This window comes from Globicephala melas, chromosome 2, assembly GCF_963455315.2.
Source record: "Globicephala melas chromosome 2, mGloMel1.2, whole genome shotgun sequence".
NCBI classification, from domain to species: Eukaryota; Metazoa; Chordata; class Mammalia; order Artiodactyla; family Delphinidae; genus Globicephala; species Globicephala melas.
Window position 1 is genome coordinate 71,329,525 of NC_083315.2, and position 18,409 is coordinate 71,347,933.

Here is an 18,409-nt window from a genome sequence, read left to right on the forward strand (position 1 = left end):
ATCAGTCCGGGAGCTTTCAGGCCCGATATGCAAACATCATGCAAGCCGACCAAACCCAGGCAGCCCAATGTCAGAAGAGAAGAGATTGTCAGAAGAGAAATGCAGTGACAGCAGCCTGGACAATCATCTTTTGCGTTTAGAGAACTGTCAAGCACATGCAGAGAAGAGATTTCTCCACATCTTCATCCATCTTTTCTGCTCTTAGATAACTAGGAGGCAGCCAGGACAGCCAGATGTAGTCAAAGGGACCTCAGTGTTCACAGGCTCTTGTACTTCTGTCTCCAGGGTAGACCTTACTCTTGCCGCAAGGGCAGAGACGATGCTCTGTCCCTACCTCAGGCAAGCTGTTCCTCTCTGTGGGCTCTGAGGACATCAGCCCTCCCACCTACATTCAGGAGCACACCCTGAAGAGAACAAGGGTGCCCGCTTCAGGAAAGTCCCATGTACAAAAAGCACTTGCAAACCAGACGTAGCTTTAAAGGAGGAGGCGGTCCTCTCTAAATGCTCACCTCCTCTGCGACATGTAGATTAAGTTATACAAGCTCAACGCCACATTAACCAAAGGGTCAAAGCTAAGGTCACCAGTGTGGGGACAAAATGACATCATGCACTTCCTGATGTGATACACCCAGAAAGATGCAAAACATCATTTTTAAGCATTCTGACAGAAACTCATCCAATCATGAGGAATCTCCTAGTAAGGAATTATCGTACAAATCCAAATTGCTAGGATGTAACGGACATATTTTAAGAGTATAAGGCAATGTCATCAGAGACGAAGAAAAAAGGCAGAGGGACCATTCCCAGTTAAAGGGGATGATAGAGACGTGACAACTGAATAAAATGTGCGTGATCCTGGATGGAATCCTAGGTCAGGGGAAGAATGGCTGTACAGGACGTTATTGTCATAAGTGGCAAAATTTGGGTATGAATTGTATATTCAATAATAGTAAGTCCATGTCGTTTGTCCTGTTTTTACTAATTGAACTGTAATTACAAAGAGGAATGTCCTTGTTCTTGGGAAAGACATGCTGAAGCTATTTAGGGGTCAAGTGGCATGACGTGTGTAACTTCCAAACGGTTCGAAAAAGATAATACGCAATGGAGAACGATAAAGCAAACGTGGCAAAATATTCATAATTGATGAATTAAGCTTAGGCTATATAGGAGTTCTTTGTATTCTGGCAACTTTTCTCTATGTCTGAGATTATTTTAAAATAAAGTCTTTTAAAATGAATTCAAATTCAACTTGCAAAGCATTTCCACAGTAACATCGGCTGAATAAGGCAAGGCCCCCACTGCATAGTAAACTCACCTGTCACCATCTGCTCACCCACAGACCCAGGTGACCGTGCCCCCTCTTCCACCCCCAAGTCAACACCTGGCCGAGCTCAGCCATTCAGATTCATCCCCCAGGAATCAGAAATTGAGACACACAGACTGAGCCAGGAAGCTGTGAGGCGCTGAGCAGAACAGAGGGAAGCTTCAGGTATGAGGTCTCCATAGGAAGTGTGGACAGAAGAGCAGATCCGGTCTATGATAAGGAGGAATGTGGTGGCACTGGACAGAAACATCCCAGAGCTGCTTCTCAGAGCATGGACGAGTGCATTGGTGGGTACCTCTCAGGTACACACCAAGTCCTCAATAAAGGTTGGCGGAGCTGTACTGAACAGCTCCACAGACCGCACCCGCTTCATTTCAGCCACCTCACCTGTGTCTCTGTTCCTTGGCACAGAAGCCTTGACAAGAACAGACTACCAATACAACGGGATTAAGAGTCACCACGAACTCCTACCCACAAAGGTAACATGGAGAGCGCAGCCACCCACCCCTTGCTCCCATGCTGCTGCCCCGTTTCCCCATAGGAAAGGGTGGCTCCTCTGTGCTCCTCATGTCCACCGCCTCTTATCCAGGGACAGACTGCCTGCAGTGAAGAGTACAGCCTGTGACAGAGACCACTCAACCTCTGTCAGGCATAATGCAATGTGGCCAACAGCGGGACGGAAAAGACTTGGGCCCTGACCAGTCGGGAAACGTGGATCCTTGGGCTGACTTGCACCACTAACCTCCATGCAAACCTGATAAATTACCACACTCGTCTGACCTGTGTGTAGATAGAATAATGGTACCCAAAGTTGTCTATGTCCTCATCTCCAGAACCTATGCATATGCTACATTACATGGCAAAATGGACTTTGCATATGGGATTAATTTCAGAAACCTGAGATAGAGAGTTTGCCTAGATTATCCAGGTGGGTTCTTAAAAGCAGAGAACCTTTCCCAGCTGTGGTCAGAGGGAGATTACAATGTAGCTGGATTTGAAGATGGAGGAAACCAGCCAAGGAAAGCAGGTGGCCTCTAGAACCTGGAAAAGGCAAAGAGATGGATTCTCCTCTAGAGCCCCCAGGAGGAACAGAGCCCTTGATGCTAGCTCCTGAGACTCGTATCAGGCTTCTCATCTACAGAATCATAAGATAAAACAGATTTATGGTATTTTAAGTCACTGTGTTTGCAGTCATCTGTGTCAGCGGCAATATAAAACTAATTCAGACCTTATTTCCCTCATCTGGAAATGAGTGGGTTTTCATCCTTTCTGAGAAGTGGGATTAGTGGAGCCTACAGTCCACCTCTTAAACTCCTAGAAGCCCCTGGGGCACCCCTGGAAAAAGCTTGGCCCTGGACCATGAGATCTCTAAAGGTAAGTAATTCACAAAACCAACGACCTCCATGTCAGACTGAACTCATTTAGTGTCATCTGCCCTTGTTTTGGACAGTACTTTGCCACCACAGCTCTTTCTTTTTTTAGTAATAAAAATGTCTCCCAAGTTCCTAAGTAACTGGCAAACCCCAGGGACCCAGAACACCAGCACCCACATCGCATCCACTTCATCAGTGGACGCTCCTCCAGCAGCCACGCCCACCCCGGAGGGCTTTCGCGCTGCCTCTGATCCAGGAGTGAAGTCACGGACCCCTTCCAGATTTCTGAGTCATGCTCACCACTGCAAGTCCAAGCAGCAGCAGGTGGATTGGGACCTCAAGGCAGCAAAGCCCAAACCCAGCCCTGGAAATTCAGCTGCTGCACAAGGATCACCCCCTGCCCTCCTCCCTAACATCTTCCCCATGCAACTGCCCTTGCATCTCCTGGGAGCCATGCAGCTGGCCAAAGGACACACTGCCAAGTGGGTTCAGTGATGCGCTCCAGCTACATCATGGGAGCTACTTAACTGACTGCCTCTGCTCTCAGGAGGACGTCTGAGGGTATTTTGTTTACCACTGAAATATTTCCATTGAAAAAAACATCTGGGGAAAACAGCTACTGTCCTAACTATGATTCAGTCTCGCTCGTAAGGCCCATGCCAAACCTCATGGCTGTTAAGATGGTAGGTTTGGGGGCAGAGACTATTTGGAGCTTCCACTTCTTCCTTCTATCAACAGCTGGAGAGTGTGCGTGCCCCGTGGAAGTGCAGTTCCAGGGGCAAGAAGTCAAAGCCAACCAAGACAGACCCAGGAGAAAAGAGCTGTCATTCCTTTTGACGATCTTCGTCGCATCTACTCAAAACTGAAGCCCACCAGGTGGGCTGCCCAGGAGAGCTATCCAGAGATAGAGAGCATCACCTCTAAAGCAAAGAGTATTTAGGTACCAGGGACTTGTACTGGAAATGGTTCTGGCCCAAAAGGGAGCCTGTCCTAAGCACCAGGGTGCAGGAATCAGCCAGACAGGGTGCCGGCTGCTATACAAAAGGAAAGAAGCCTGTTCTTGGGTGGGAAGACCAGCAAAGCTCACCTACAGGGAATTTTATCAGCCTTTTATCATCCTGTCATCATCCACACTCCTGTTAAATACAAGATCCGCCACAGACGCCTGCTGAATGACAAAGAGGAACCATGACTGCGTTGGAGAAACGTGCCCCTGAAATGTCACAGAGCAATTCTGGGTGCCTGGGAGACCCCGGCTGCAGACAGCCTGGCATGGCCATCGACAGTAAGTGTGCCAAGGAGCTTCCCTCTGAGCAGGAACAGAGGTGGGGAACTGGAGAAGGAAGTGAGGCCACAGCTGCCTGGGCAGCAAGAAGCCACCTCCAGCCTGACCCACAACTTCCCTCACCCACGTGCTTGAACACACGCTCCTGAGTATCTATCAACACTCGGCACCACTGGGTCTAATCAAGAACGGGAGGGATGCAGAGAAAAGGAGCCCGCGGAGAGGACAGGGTAAGTCCAGAGACGAGGCCTCGAAGGCTGAAACACAGAACCAGAGAGGGCATCCTGGCAAGCCCCGCTAGTTAGACTTTGTTTGAAGCCCTATGAACCCCCAGACCTGCCAGGGCCATATTTTTTTGGAGTCTTCTATATATTTAGCTTTCAAAATGACAAAAATTTAAGATTAACAACATTCTGTACTAGTGACAGACCTCAGGTCATTGGGAACCTAAGTATATCATCTTTTTAAAGGTGAATTTTTATGCTTGGTTTTCTCTATTGCTTCTCTGTTGCCTCAGAAGCTCATTTACTTGAAAGACATATGGTGCCCAGGAAAGTCCAGTACAAATTGTTTGAGGCAGGACTGGGACTTGTGACTCCATATCTTACCTTGTTTAAAATAAACTGCCAGCTTCCGGGGTTCAAATAAATAAGTAAATAAATAAAGGTGAATTTGTAAGGGTGCATATCTTTTGACCTCAAAATTCTACAGAAGCGCCCATATGGTCTATAAATAAATGTTACAAAAATGCTCATTGCGATATTACCCAAAAGAAAAAAACTGGGGAGAGGGAGGGTAAGAAGCCCAGCCAGCAACAGGAGGATGAAAGGTCACGCAACTTAACTGTTACATACTTTTTCCATGAAAAGTTAACAGAAAGAAATAATATGCAGTCTTTCCATATGGAATAGATTTCTTTTTAGCAGGGGATCAATGTCCACGATGTTAGTTTTTAAAATACATTACACAGAACATTATTACACAATATTCATTTTGTTTTTAAAAAATATGCTTTCTCACACACAAAGGGTCATGAGTACGTTATAGAGAGTCCTGCTACCACCTTGAAAATATTGTCCCTTCTCACAAAAACTAAACGATGTCAACAGTATCCTTTACCGTTCTTAAACCAGGTAAGAGCTCTCTGTGAGGAGGAAAAAGGTGTAAAAACTACCAAATCCCCAGTCAGTCATTCCTTTAATTAGAAACCTTGCTTTTCAGGCTTTTCTTTTTTTAATAAAGAGAAACATGCCTCTGAGGGTCCCAAGTGAGGAAAAGGGTTGGAATCGGATGTCACCATGGACCCACAATTTCAGACAAGGTAATACAATGGATTAGAACATCCCGGTTTGCTGGGTAGGGGTACTCGGCCATAGGCTGCAGGCAAAATCCTTCTGTGTCCCCCAACCCCAAGTGCCCTGTGAGCAATAGTGGCTCTAAGGCTGGGATATTTTGAATGACAGGGATTGACAGACTCCTGCATTGAAGCAGAGGCAAGAAACAAGGATGGCAAATCACAGAGTATCCGAAAACTGTTTATCCCTGCATTTGAAGCGGGGAGGGGCCTGCATCTCCATCCCCTGGCATCCTAAAATTTGTCACATTGTACCAGATGTACTTTAAAAAAAAAAATTCACAGCGAGGGGAGACAGTCCCAAGTCTGGTAACCCTACAGCATGAAACACAGGCCCAAAAGGCTGGACACTTTGGCAAAGACTCTGTGGGGGAAGCTACTCTCTTCCCTTCTAATAAATCGTTTCCTTTTCTTCTTTAATATCAACAGGTTGCAAGTTAGTTTTGTAACGTATCTCTTGAAAATATACTTTTACTTTACAAACAAAAGCTGTTACAGAAAAGTACTTTTTTTAGACACACATTCAACCTCTTCCACCCCATTTGCTCTCTCCCATTACTAAAAACAATTGGAGACCCCAGAGAGGAGGCCTTCTGAAGTTCACAAAAGGCAAGGGAACACCTACCGTTGTGTTTACCTGTGAAGGCCTATGATTACCAGAGACCCATTTGACCACTGTTACCACCACCCTGTTTGCTCAGGGATTCATCAGCAGTACTTAAGTCACTGCTCTTCTGATACACTGGCTTTAGATAAGCCAATGGAAGAAGGAAATTACACTGTTGGGTTCATTTAACAAATGTTTACTGAGCCCAAGGCTGAGCGCTGGGCCCCCGGATACAGGCTGGATGAAGCATAATCCCTGTCCTCAAGGGGCTCATTTCTACAGACCAAGAAATTGGCTTCAGACATGGGCAAAGAGCTCAACTGGAGGGAATGCAGCCAGACACAGGGGGAAAGGGGCACTTCAGCCAGTCCTTGAAGACCGCATGGCCAGGATGAGTACGCAGTGCTCCAAGGATATCATATCTAAAACCAAGTAAAACTCACCTCCTTCCTTTCACTGTTGAGGAATCAGGCCCAGAAAACAGAACCCACTAGACATTGGTGCCTGTATGAGAAATTGAGGCCCAGGTAAACATATACGGGCACAAGTTTACTCACTATGGATCTGGGAGGTGAATCCAGTTCCCACCAGCTCCAAATCCTTAACTCTGGATGCAAAAGCCTAAAGAAGTGAAAAGGCGCTGCTTTTAAGATCCAATTCCATGTTTACATGGGTGGGCCCACCCTACCACTCCCGTGGGTAGGGATGCGCACGGACTTAGTAACACTGAGTTTGCAACACACGCCTAATAGTACGGTTCCTGCGTTGCCTAAAACGTGAGAATCAGAGTGCACACCTTGCCTCGGAAGCCTAGTTACATGGATTCAACTTAATTCTGCACCTGGTGAGTGGCTCAGTGTATACACGCACTCAGCATATATATGAAACCAAAATCAAGGAACCTAGTTCAAAACTTAAAACCCATGAAGCTCTAGAATTGTGTATCTGATAGAGAGTACACAAAATAACCCTGAGCAGAACAAGGTTATTTGGAAATGGTCAGATACAGGAATCCCATGAAGTGGCCAGAAAATGGTCTTCAAAAACAATGCCATCAACCTGACTCCTCACCTTCTGCCTCCAGCTGTGAACCATCAAGGACTAAGGTGTAGCCCTGACTCTCAGGGTCACAGGCAGCCATTGCAGGCCCCCTAGAGACCTGTCCCCAGGGAGGCTGGCAGAAGCTAGCGAGGGTGGGGCGAAACGTCAGCCTCCAAAATGTACCTTTCTCTTCCCTGTTCATTTCTGCCCCACATTGGCCAAGCTCCTCCTCTAACTCAAGGGAAGAAAGTGCTACAGACGCTGACACACAGGGACGCACCATACCCGGGGGTATGATGAGGGCAAGACGGAAGAAAAGTAACACAAATAATCAGCAAACCACTCTTGCCACCAGCAGTAAAATCCTCTCTCTAGTCATGATCCAGGTGGTAAAAGCAAGAGGAGAAAAGGCCCTGCCCAAGGGCTGACAGACCAGGCCGGATCCTGAGCCTACTTGCTGTGTGACCCCGGGCAAGTGGGTCACCCCTGACCTCAATCTTGTCCTCTGTAAAAAGGTGACTACCTGCGTCGTGAGCCATCGGGAAGGTTAAAGGCACCGGGCCATGTGCCAAGTGCTTTGCCCAAAACCTAGTATGTCGTAAGTGCTCCATCAATGGCCACCAGAACTATTAACTAGTGGAGAATCAATCTGGCTCCTTGTAAAAACTAAACATGACTTCTGAAAGGCTTGACTGCGGCAGTACAGCAGTGCTGAGCCGGCAACACCACACCGGCATCTCGAGAGAACACCCCAGGGGCCAATTCACCAGCTGGACTCAAGACGCCCCCTTTGGCATCAGTGCCCTAAGCCCCCCTGCCAGCCCCTCGAACCCTCGCTCTGCCTGCTCTTTCTGTGGTCAGTTCTCCGCTTCCAATATAGTCTCTCACTTCTCAACAACCCACTTAAAGTGCCACATTAGCCCAGCTGAGGCAGTCTGCTCTTAAAAACAAGAAACAGCCTCAGTGTTTTCAGAAATGCTGACTTCAAAATAGGCACACTGCAGAGACCTCACGGGATTCCACCTCAAGAATCTGAAAAGCATCGTATTTAAGGGAGGATTTCATCGACAACACCGCGACACACAGTAACAAGGTACGAGCTCACAGACACTGGGGAGGGTAACAGGCTCCCATACTCTCTGGTAGGGCTCGTATTTCACACCACTCAGCCTCACACAGCTGAGGGAGACGGACCCACCAGACAAACTCCCGCCGGGTCTCTGGGGGCTTTACAGGCACATGCCTCAGGCAGTTCGCCAAGAGTCACACTCGAGGACAAGTCTCAGGGGCGTCAGGATCCTTAGACCTTACTTCTCCAAGTGTGAGCTACAAACCAGCAGCTTCGGCATCGCCTGGACCTTGACAGAAGCACAGGCTCGCAGGCTCCACCCAGACCCACCCCATCGGCGTCTGCAGTTTAACTAGATCCCCAGGGGCTTGACAGTATTCAGAACAAAGCCGTCTACCCAGACAGGACTGTGATCATTTACTTAGGTTTTCACTTGGTCTTTTTCTTTCTTCATGGAAGTTCCACGAGAGCACAGACTGTGCCAACCTTAGCCACCGGCACACGGTAGTTAATCAATATTTGTTGAACGAATGAACGGATGAATGGGTGGTCTACCGAGTGACTGAAGAGGCCTGTCCTGTGTTAAGTGCAAAGAAAGGTGCACGCAAGGGCCTGAGAGAGGAAGAGACAGAACACTTGGGGGTAGGGGGAAGGAGTCTATAATGAGGTGGTCAGAGGAGGCCTCTCCAAAAGGGGTTTGCAGACTTCCCTGGTTGCCTAGTGGTTAGGATTCCGGGCTTTCACCGTGGTGGCCCAGGTTCAATCCCTGGTCGGGGAATATCCCGCAAGCTATGTGGTACAGCCAAAAAAATAAATTAAAAATAAAAGGGGTTCGCACCAGGGGCGGCGTGAGGCTCAGGTGTGATGGATGAGGAGGCCCTGGGGAAGAGGATGTCAGCCGCAAGGATCAGCACCTGCACTTGCCACCATAAAGAGTCTCGGGGGCTTCCCTGGTGGCGCAGTGGTTGAGAGTCCGCCTGCCGATGCAGGGGACACGGGTTCGTGCCCCGGTCCGGGAAGATCCCACATGCCGCGGAGCGGCTAGGACCATGGGCCATGGCCGCTGAGCCTGCGCGTCCAGAGCCTGTGCTCCGCAACGGGAGAGGCCACAACAGTGAGAGGCCCGCGTACCGCAAAAAAAAAAAAAAAAAGAGTCTCGGCCTGTAGGCCAGCAGGGATAGAGAATCAAGACTGGTAAGTTGGGCTCTACAAAGCAGCTCTCAGGAGGCAGATTCAGAAGGCCCCCAACCATATGACCGTTGGGGAAGAAAGGCTGTGTCTGGAGTCACAGCTGCCATCTCTAAGGCTCCTGAAGGTGGGCGTGCCAGAGGAGGTCTGCAGAGGGAGGTGGTCCACCAGCTAGACTTTGTTCCCTAGCCACTACCCCTCCAGCCCTCAGATTCCAAAGTTGAAACATGGAGATTACTCACCCTTTTCACCAAGTCGATCCAGGAACTTGCGGGCAGCCGAACATCCAAGGGTCCAGGAGCCCAGTCCAGATGTTACCCTGCAGCAGCACGCTGGCAAAAAAAGAGACAAATGACACGAGTCAGTACAGGCGGCCACGTTAGTGGGGAAGCAACACTGTCCCAGTGTTGAATGACACCGACGGGCTTCAGATTCTAAAGAGAGCAGAAAAGGAAAACGCCACGCGGAGCCAGTGGTCTCAGAGCACTGTGCATTGACACAGATGGCAACTCTTCTGCCCACAATGTCGGGAGAAGCACCATGTCACCAGCAGCAGCTCCACAACAGCCTCTCTGCAAATCCCCCAGTGTGGAGTCCAGACGTACGGCTGCAAAGCTCCCTTGGAGATAATCAGGCCCAACCCCTCCCTTTACAGATGAGAAAAGCCAAGACTCAGAAGAGACAGGCCTTGTCCAAAATCAGCAGCATGTGATGGCGAGTCCAGGAAGGGAATGTCAGAATCAAGTCTATAAAGAGCTTAAGTTTACCTGTAAATTACCTTCCTTCAAGAAACTCAGGTTCTAAATAAATGTTGTTCTTATTCGTTCTGGCTCTTAACAGAGGAGAAGAGACAACTCTTAATCGTTCCCCTAGTTCTCTCTCTTTAATCCCCAAGGACTTTGAAGAGCCAAACTGAAACTCCTGGTTTTCTTCAAAGACAAAAGAAAAAGAGAGAAAGAAAAACCTCAGGACTGTTCAGATTTGAGTACAAGAAGAAAAATCTAAAAACTGTGGAGGAAAACCTCAAGACCTAAAAATTCTGAATTTATGAGATATAAACAGCACCGAACCAAAACAAAAGCACCTTCTCCATACATCAGGTTTACAGACCCAAGAGACCAGAACCCTCCAGGGAAATGCCTGGAGACCACAAGAAGTGGTACATTTCAAAGATATGGGGGGCTAACACTTGTCATTGGTCATTTTGTTAAAATGAAATGAATGATCAAAATGCTGAGTCTTTAGAAAATGACCCTTCTGGTTATTTTTTTTTAATGAATCATCATCTAATTATATATTTAAGCCATAATCATGTAAATAGTTACCTCTTCCCCTGGGGTTCTAGTTCCAGGTGACCCTGACAAATCAATGCAACCTTGGGCAGATCACACCTAACCTTGCACGTCTTCCATCAACTCATCCACGAAAGAGCAGAGATGAAATAAGACTCAACTCTTCAGCTAGAGAATTCTGAAATTCCCCTACATTGCTGGAACAAGCTGAAAGTACCTCCCATTAAGTCAGCTTATACAAAGCGTAATTACTCGCCTACTTTGAAGAAGTGAATGTCAGTCATGATAAATTTAAATTGCCATCTCTTAGGAAGTAACTACAAAGTTGGTGTAACAATAGTCATATTCTGTTTCCAGGGAGTTTCCTTCAGCAGTGACAAATCTGCCCCCACCCACGCTAAATGGGTATTTGTATCTGTTTCCCCAAAGGTCCATTATTATTTATAAGGGGGAAAGTTAGGGTTTCTTTTGCATGAAGTGGAATTTAGGCAGTGAGGTCATTTGTTTTGAAACTACAGCAACCATTCCAGTTTTTTCCCCCCTTTTAGCATTTCAGTTACTCTGGGTCAAGAGTAAAAGATGCAGATTTCAGAGAAAATGCAAAGCCTGCTAGGCCACCCACAGAATGGTCAAGGATTCTGCCCTGGACAGTCCAGGGCACAACTTTCCCTTTCCAAAGTCAGGCATGCTCACAGGTAAAAAGCCAGCACAGACTCGCACACAAGCGGACTCACACACATTTCAAGGAATTCAACAGTCCCAGGATTCATTTTAAAAAATAAACAAGGGCTTCCCTGGTGGCGCAGTGGTTGAGAGTCCGCCTGCCAATGCAGGGGACACGGGTTTGTGCCCTGATCCGGGAAGATCCCACGTGCCGCAGAGCTGCTAGGCCCATGAACCATGGCTGCTGAGCCTGCGCGTCCGGAGCCTGTGCCCCGCAACAGGAGAGGCCACAACAGTGAGAGGCCCGTGTACTGCCAAAAAAAAAAATTTTTAAAAAAACAACAACAACAACAAAACACAACCTACCATATTGGCCACATTTTTCCTTATTCTTACAGGGAAGGAGGGTCCATAAACCCCTCTGGAAATATGATGGACCCTCTCCCCCAGAAGAAGAACATAATAGATTCAGTTTCAGAGGGTTCAGAGTCCCCTGAAATCTCTCTGTACCTCTGGTTAAGGACCCCGGCTTAATTAATATAATAGGAGTCCCTTTTTATCTTGCTCTCTGAACTTTCTACAAGCCCTTGGTGAAGAGGGTCGTGAGTGGCAATGCCATTTACAAAGAGATACACAAGGGCAAGGACCAGCGAGAAAATTGGCTTCATGTAGCTCTTACGGTGGAGAGTATGACTCTGCAGCCAGCAATGTTAATAACTGTTCTAGAGCCCTAGGCTGTGCCTGGGAGCCTTCACCAGTTTCAACAGGGACCTTCCCAAAGCCGTGTTTGTGCTTGGTACTCAGCTTTTCAAAACAAAAACAATATCAAACATCTGCGTTGTTTAGGAACACAAACATAGGTACCAAGGCTCAGTTAAAATGAAAAATTGAGATGCTTATCACAACTCTGAGGCGAGGTGGAGCGTCTAAGACATTTAAGATATTCGTAATGTTGATTTCTTAGCCTGGTTGTTGGCTTCCCAGATGTTCAAACTATTCCCATACATTTCACATATTCTTCTCTATGTATGTCACAGAGTAAAGCAATCTTCCTTACAGAGAGATTCAGGTCGGTGACAAGGACCTCCAGGACTTGTCATCTCAGACCCAGCTCAAGACAGCAGTGAAACTGCAGCGAGCCCAGTGCTTGTCTGAGGGTGCGGCCTGCCAGGGAATAGTTACCAGCTGTGGCCCCTGGGGCACTATCTATAAATACATCTTGTTTTTTAAAAAAAAAATGTCCACGCCCTGGGACAGCCCTGTATTCCAAGCTGAGCCCCGATGCTGCCCGTCACTCTGGGAAAAGCTGGTGTTGTGCTTCTGCGAACTCATTGGTCTTTCCTCTTCCATGCTTGGCAGGCCTATTTCCTGGGGCACATTCTGTTACTGTGAACAATCTCAGTAAGTCTTCCTGAACTGCTAAGGAAGAAGCGAAGCCCAGACACGTATGCAGAACTCAGAGGAACGTTTGGCCACCTCCTTCCTCAGCTGGATACAGAGGCCATGGTGCCTTACATCTTCTCCTTCAGGTGCCTCATTACTCTACCCTCCTTGTGAGAACTCTGCTCATTCAGTGAGCGGTCAAGACATCCACTGGCCAGAAAAAGAGGTGGACAGTGTATGGAGCCATGAGCAGTGCATCTCGGTTCCTAGCCCTTCCCACACACTTACCAATACTATCTCAACCAAATAAGGAAAGTATGCTCCTTGCCTAATAATCTGAGCAGGAGCATGCCATTCCAAAAAGACCCTTTTCTGAGGTAATCTTACGAGCAGACAAAGCTATCATTTTTTAGTTACGACTGCCAAACGTTGACACCACGACATCAAACAACGTTTTAACCCAGTTTGGGAGAGCCTGCACCCATACACTGTGCAGGACGGACTCACAGTAGCATGTGCCTAAGAAAGGGAATACTGTCGTCTCTCATCTCTTGCTATGTCTCTTCTGCTCCTCCCCTAGCTCAAGTCTGCAATTTAAAAAGTGTGTGTGTAAATATACACACGAGGACACATATGCATGCGAGCCCAACATTCTTGATAGACTCAAAACAATAGCTTACAGGGAAACTATCGCCCAGCGCTCAGGAAAAGTAAAGGCCAGCCAATTCCAGAAAAACAAAGGGTTTCAGCAACTAAAATGGGAACAAAATTATCTCATGCCCCTTTCCCACGGAGCCTGTGCCTAAGTGGGATCCTTCTTAAACCTGAAGTGCTCATTCACAGAGTCACTGTTTCCACCCTAGGGGAACCCATGGGAGGATGGACGAGCCAGGAAACAGATTCCAGAGGTAGCTTTTTGATGTTTAACCCAGACAACCCGCAGACGGGGGCTCTTTAGCCAAGGAGGGGGCTGGAGCGCTCGGTGAGGCTCGAGACCTCATCCACGGGGCATCAGTCACTACGCCCAACAGCTAGTTCCTTTACATCAAGGGCCTGGACCAGGAATGACAGTGGACCCTCTGATAACAGGCCGGCATCTCTGGGGCCCCAGAGTGGGCTTACACTTTCAGTCCTCACGATTCTCTCACACCCTGGAGAACACAGGCAGGAAAAGACCACACTCGCAGGCCTCCTGCTGCCTCCCCCGCATTATCACACCTGCTGCCCGGGGAAGGACTGGCATGCAGACTAAAGGGACGGATGAAAAGCGTGAGCGTGCTCCGGATTTACTACACACCAAGGCACTGTGCTCAGTGCTGGGAGAGGAAGAGAAGGAGGTGGTACCCTTTAAGGTCAAAAAGTTCTGCAGACGCCCCCCACCCCCAAATACACCAGAGTTGTCCTTCTGGTTCCCTTGGAGAGAGGAAAATATCAAGACATAAGTGCTCTTAAATCAATTTTTAATTCATCCCAAGAGCCCCTACGTGCATTTTAAAACACCAAAGAATAATTCCAAGGCATCGTTAATTTATTCTATAAGCAAATACGTAACACATAAGGATTAAGGATCCCTTGAATAACTTCCACAACACAATAAGATAGCCTGTGTTCTGCTTTGAAGCGGTGCTGGGGTAAGGGTTAGGACAGAGTTAAAAAAACAACCAAAAAAACATCCCCAAACGTCTGCCATTCTTAGAGACTGTGCTGTTTGGAAGAAACTTTAGGTCACATGTGAAGGTAGGAGCTCTTTTTGAAACCAGCCATAACCGGCATCGCCACCCACAGCTGGGTGGTCTTCTCCAGCGCACAGCCCCCAACCAGCGCCCCGTGCACAGCCCTCCTGCAGTTCCCTCTGCAGGGACCCCGCCCCTGCACTTTGCATTGAGTTCCAGATCAGCTCGTCTCTGGTCTGTCTCAATCTGGAGCTCCATGAGGGCACGGGCTGCCCTCTCCTGCTGGCACCCCTAGCACCTTGCACAGGGCACCCAGTAGATTAATAGTAAGGAAACGGAGGGAAGAGGGAGAAAGATGATGTGTTAGAGAGGCCTCTTGTAGGTAACTAAGATAAACAATAATAGAGTTTGGGGAGGAAGACGGGTATGAGTGGACCGTTCCCTCTGAGTCCAGCATAACTCAGTCATTTCACATTCGAGTTTGAAAACTCAGGACTATAATAAAGCCACAAGAAAAAACATTCGATAGTCTTCCCGGAGGCCCAGCCCACGTGAGCAGCCCGGCTTCCCCATCAATCAGTCTGACAGCAGCAGAGAGAACTAGACTGGAAGGCTCTCATTGTCCACTTCCTCGTACCTTCCTGCCCTGCTTGCAGAGCTGCTTTTCCACCTTTCTCCCTTCTCTGCTGCACTTCAAGTTCTGCACTGACTCCAGGATGCGCTTCAAATCTCTTACCCTGGAAAGAGGTCCCGCACACTCAGACGCCCTGACTCAGCTGCCGCCCAGAGACACCCCCAGCCCTGGAGCCACAAACCAGTCCCGAGAGTGCATCTGGTGTCTGAGATTCTCCTCACCCCAACACATCCTGTCTTCTACTCACCCACTTTGGGGTCTGTCCCCAAGCCACTCCTTCCAGGAAAGCCCAACCCCCTCGTCTGATATCAATCTACCTCCCCCCAAAACCCAATCACATGTCCCCAAGCCTCCAAGACGACCCCCCTGAGCCTCCCAATCAAAATTAGTCTTTCCTTCCCCGTATATGCCAGAGGATGTTGTCCTGCTGTGAGACACCTCATTACCAGAGGGTTAGCTTCTGTGTACCTTTCACACTCCCTAGACCGAGTTCCTGGCAGGCAAGAATGCTAGGTAGAGAACAAAGATAAAGATGGTGCCAACAGTGAAGACTCCTGGCAAACAGTCAAGACTCGGATATCTGTGAAATGCCTACGCCTTAGTGTTAAGGATTCTTGTGAGTTTCAGGATGCCAATTCTAGAATCAAACCAAGCACACAGACTGAAAGAGGATCTTGGGTGTTCTTTGGGCATACTCTAGTAACTCAACTACTCAATCACATTAGGCCATAAGTTCAGGCTCTATTTCCCAAGGGCCAAACAACTAGACTTCCTCAGCAAACTCAAGTGTTCGTTCCTCTGGGACCTACCAAAAAAGCCTGCCACTTCGAAAGGCACAGGCCCACTGTTCTTTACAAAGGACACATCTTCTCGATAAGTAGCATTATTAAAGGAAATGAATTTATAAACTCACTCTCAAGGCATAGATTTCTTTTGAGACAGATCAACCCACACACTGTTTCTTCTGATTCAATGAATGTGTTATGTGGGTCTAGAATTCAGACAGTTCCCTAGGTCAGAAAATCCATTTGCTTGTGAACAGACAGAAATGGCAATGTTCTTTTTTTTTTTTTTTAATTTATTTTTGGCTGCATTGGGTCTTCGTTGCTGCGCGCGGGCTTTCTCTAGTTGCAGTGAGCAGAGGCTACTCTTCGCTGTGGTGCACGGGCTTCTCATCACGGTGGCTTCTCTTGTTGCGGAGCACGGGCTTCTAGGTGTGCGGGCTTCAGTATTTGTGGCTCACGGGCTTAGTTGCTCCGCAGCATGTGGGATCTTCCCAGACCAGGGCTCGAACCCGTGTCCCCTGCATTGGCAGGCGGATTCTTAACCACTGCGCCACCAGGGAAGTCCCAATGGCAATGTTCTTAATGCTGGTCTCAGATGAGACATCTGCTTACATGCTCCAAATAAAGGAAGCAGTATTTGACCCAGTTGAGAAGCCTCTAGAATCTTTTCCCCACATAACACAAATGTTTCTTATTTGGTCCAAGCTGTGTTTCAATTACATGCCAAGAAAAGACAAAGAAAAACCCACTACCACCCACTCCTGCTTTCATGAAAACATTATAAATTAATCCTTATTACGTCATAGAGTAAAGTGGCCTCGCATAAGGTAATGTTGACAAAGCGTTACAGGAGCCAAAGCTTTTCTCAAGAACTGCTTTGTTCATAGGTGTTCTCCTGCTTGTCTGCCCTGCAGTGGCCTTTTTCCTTTCCAGAAAACAGACAGCATGGGGACGTGGGTCCCGTCTGAAACCTCTGACGTTCATTTTTAAAGGACTGTCATGAACATCAACACAAAAAAACAACTTCCGTATAACATTAAATAATTTCAGCAACAAAAGTTGAATGAACTGAGTGACCTAATAGTCCAACTTAACCCAGCTAAGTCAATCCCAGCTGTGAGAAGGGAGGTCAGTAGTTTTAATTTCTACCTAGAGCCCACAGGCCAACTCCCTTCTCACCATTCAGGTAGAGGCATTTCAAAGAAATTCAAACAGCACGCTATCTTCTCTGGCATATTTCTTAGATTAATTAAACCCTTAAGTGTTAAACTCTGAGGGTCCCACAACAGCACCAGACCCATCCTTTTCACAGTTTGGGTTACAGGCTCACACTCCAGAATGGAAGTCAAAGCTTTCCCATTTAAAGCAAAAAAGGAAGGAAGGAAAATGTGAAGTACCTGAATTCTTAAAGCCTAGACCACCTTTATTATTATTGTCTTTTCTTCCCAAGGACCTCTCTGGTGATTAGTATGAACTTACCCAAGATTCTACACCAAAGTTCTATCTTTTTTATTCCAACCAGCATTTTAGATGTAGAAGGAACCGTGGAGATTCCTGGGCCCACGGCTTATCAAACTCTCCTGGCAGAATTCCACCAGACAGAAGAGGGTGGGCCACCAACACTGGGAAGCCATTCCCAGCAAGCATGAGATTGTGTCCATTTCGTTCAAGTTCTATATCCTAGCTTCAATTCTTACCACACAGATTTTCCACTTATTCAGTATGTGCATGTGAAGATACCTCGTCTTCCAAATTCCCGAGTAAAATTAAGGCTCCAGTAAGAGTCTTAGGTTTATCCTGGGGTTTCATAGACCCAGGCTAAGTTCACCACCCTGCACTTCCCAGTGGCCCAGGAAGCACGAATCGTGGCTCTGCCCTTCTTCTTGCAGATGAGGAGGACACTGCTGCCGAATATCTGATGACCTGATGAAGAGAGTCTGGGCAGAGCCCCAAGTACAGATCCCAGGTCTCCAGCCTCTCGGTCTGGGGCTCTTCATCCCTTTGCATCCAACGATTCGTAGCCACCCAAAGCCAATCCTTAACTCAGAAGGTCATGGTCCACTGTAAAATCTGCCCATACATCTGCTCTGTATTCAGGCAGGTTTAATTAAGTTGGTGAGTGTTCTCTTCTGAGCTTACCCCAAGGTTCACAAAATGGAAGCCTGATTTTTCATGGGTTTCAGATTGCCAAAACCTCCTTGGCCTTTGGCATACTTTGACTTCTCGCCCACTCATAGGACATGTTGTCCCCATTGACACCCATTGGCTAAAATTAAAAGTACAAGCTGCTTAGTGAAGACAAGTCATTGCCGTTCAAAATCTAAAACGAGGGCTTCTCTGGTGGCGCAGTGGTTAAGAATCCCCCTGCCGATGCAGGGGACAAGGGTTTGAGCCCTGGTCCGGGAAGATCCCACATGTTGCGGAGCAATGAAGCCCCTGCGCCACAACTACTGAGCTACTGAGCCTGCGCTCTAGAGTCCGCGAGCCACAACTACTGAGCCCCCGTGCCACAACTACTGAAGCCCGCGCGCCTAGAGCCCGTGCTCCACAAGAGAAGCCACCACAATGAGAAGCCTGCACACTACAACAAAGAGTAGCCCCCGTTCACCGCAACCAGAGAAAAGCCCGCCCACAGCAACGAAGACCCAACGCAGCCTAAATTAAAATAAATTTTTAAAAAAAATTACAATGAAAACCAGATCAAATCTACTCAAGGGAAAAGTGTCATCCCAAACACA

At 47.8% G+C, this 18,409-nt stretch overlaps 1 protein-coding gene across 3 annotated transcripts in view; it reads right to left on the reverse strand.

The window, feature by feature from the left end:
• TLN2 (talin 2) overlaps nt 1-18,409 on the reverse strand; it is a 446,754-nt gene that overhangs the window by 354,426 nt on the left and 73,919 nt on the right. For all 3 annotated transcript variants that reach the window (XM_060294173.1, XM_060294172.1, XM_030878890.2), the window contains exon 2: nt 9,484-9,573. The gene's annotated coding sequence lies outside the window, so the exon portion shown is untranslated. The remainder of the gene's footprint in view (nt 1-9,483; nt 9,574-18,409) is intronic.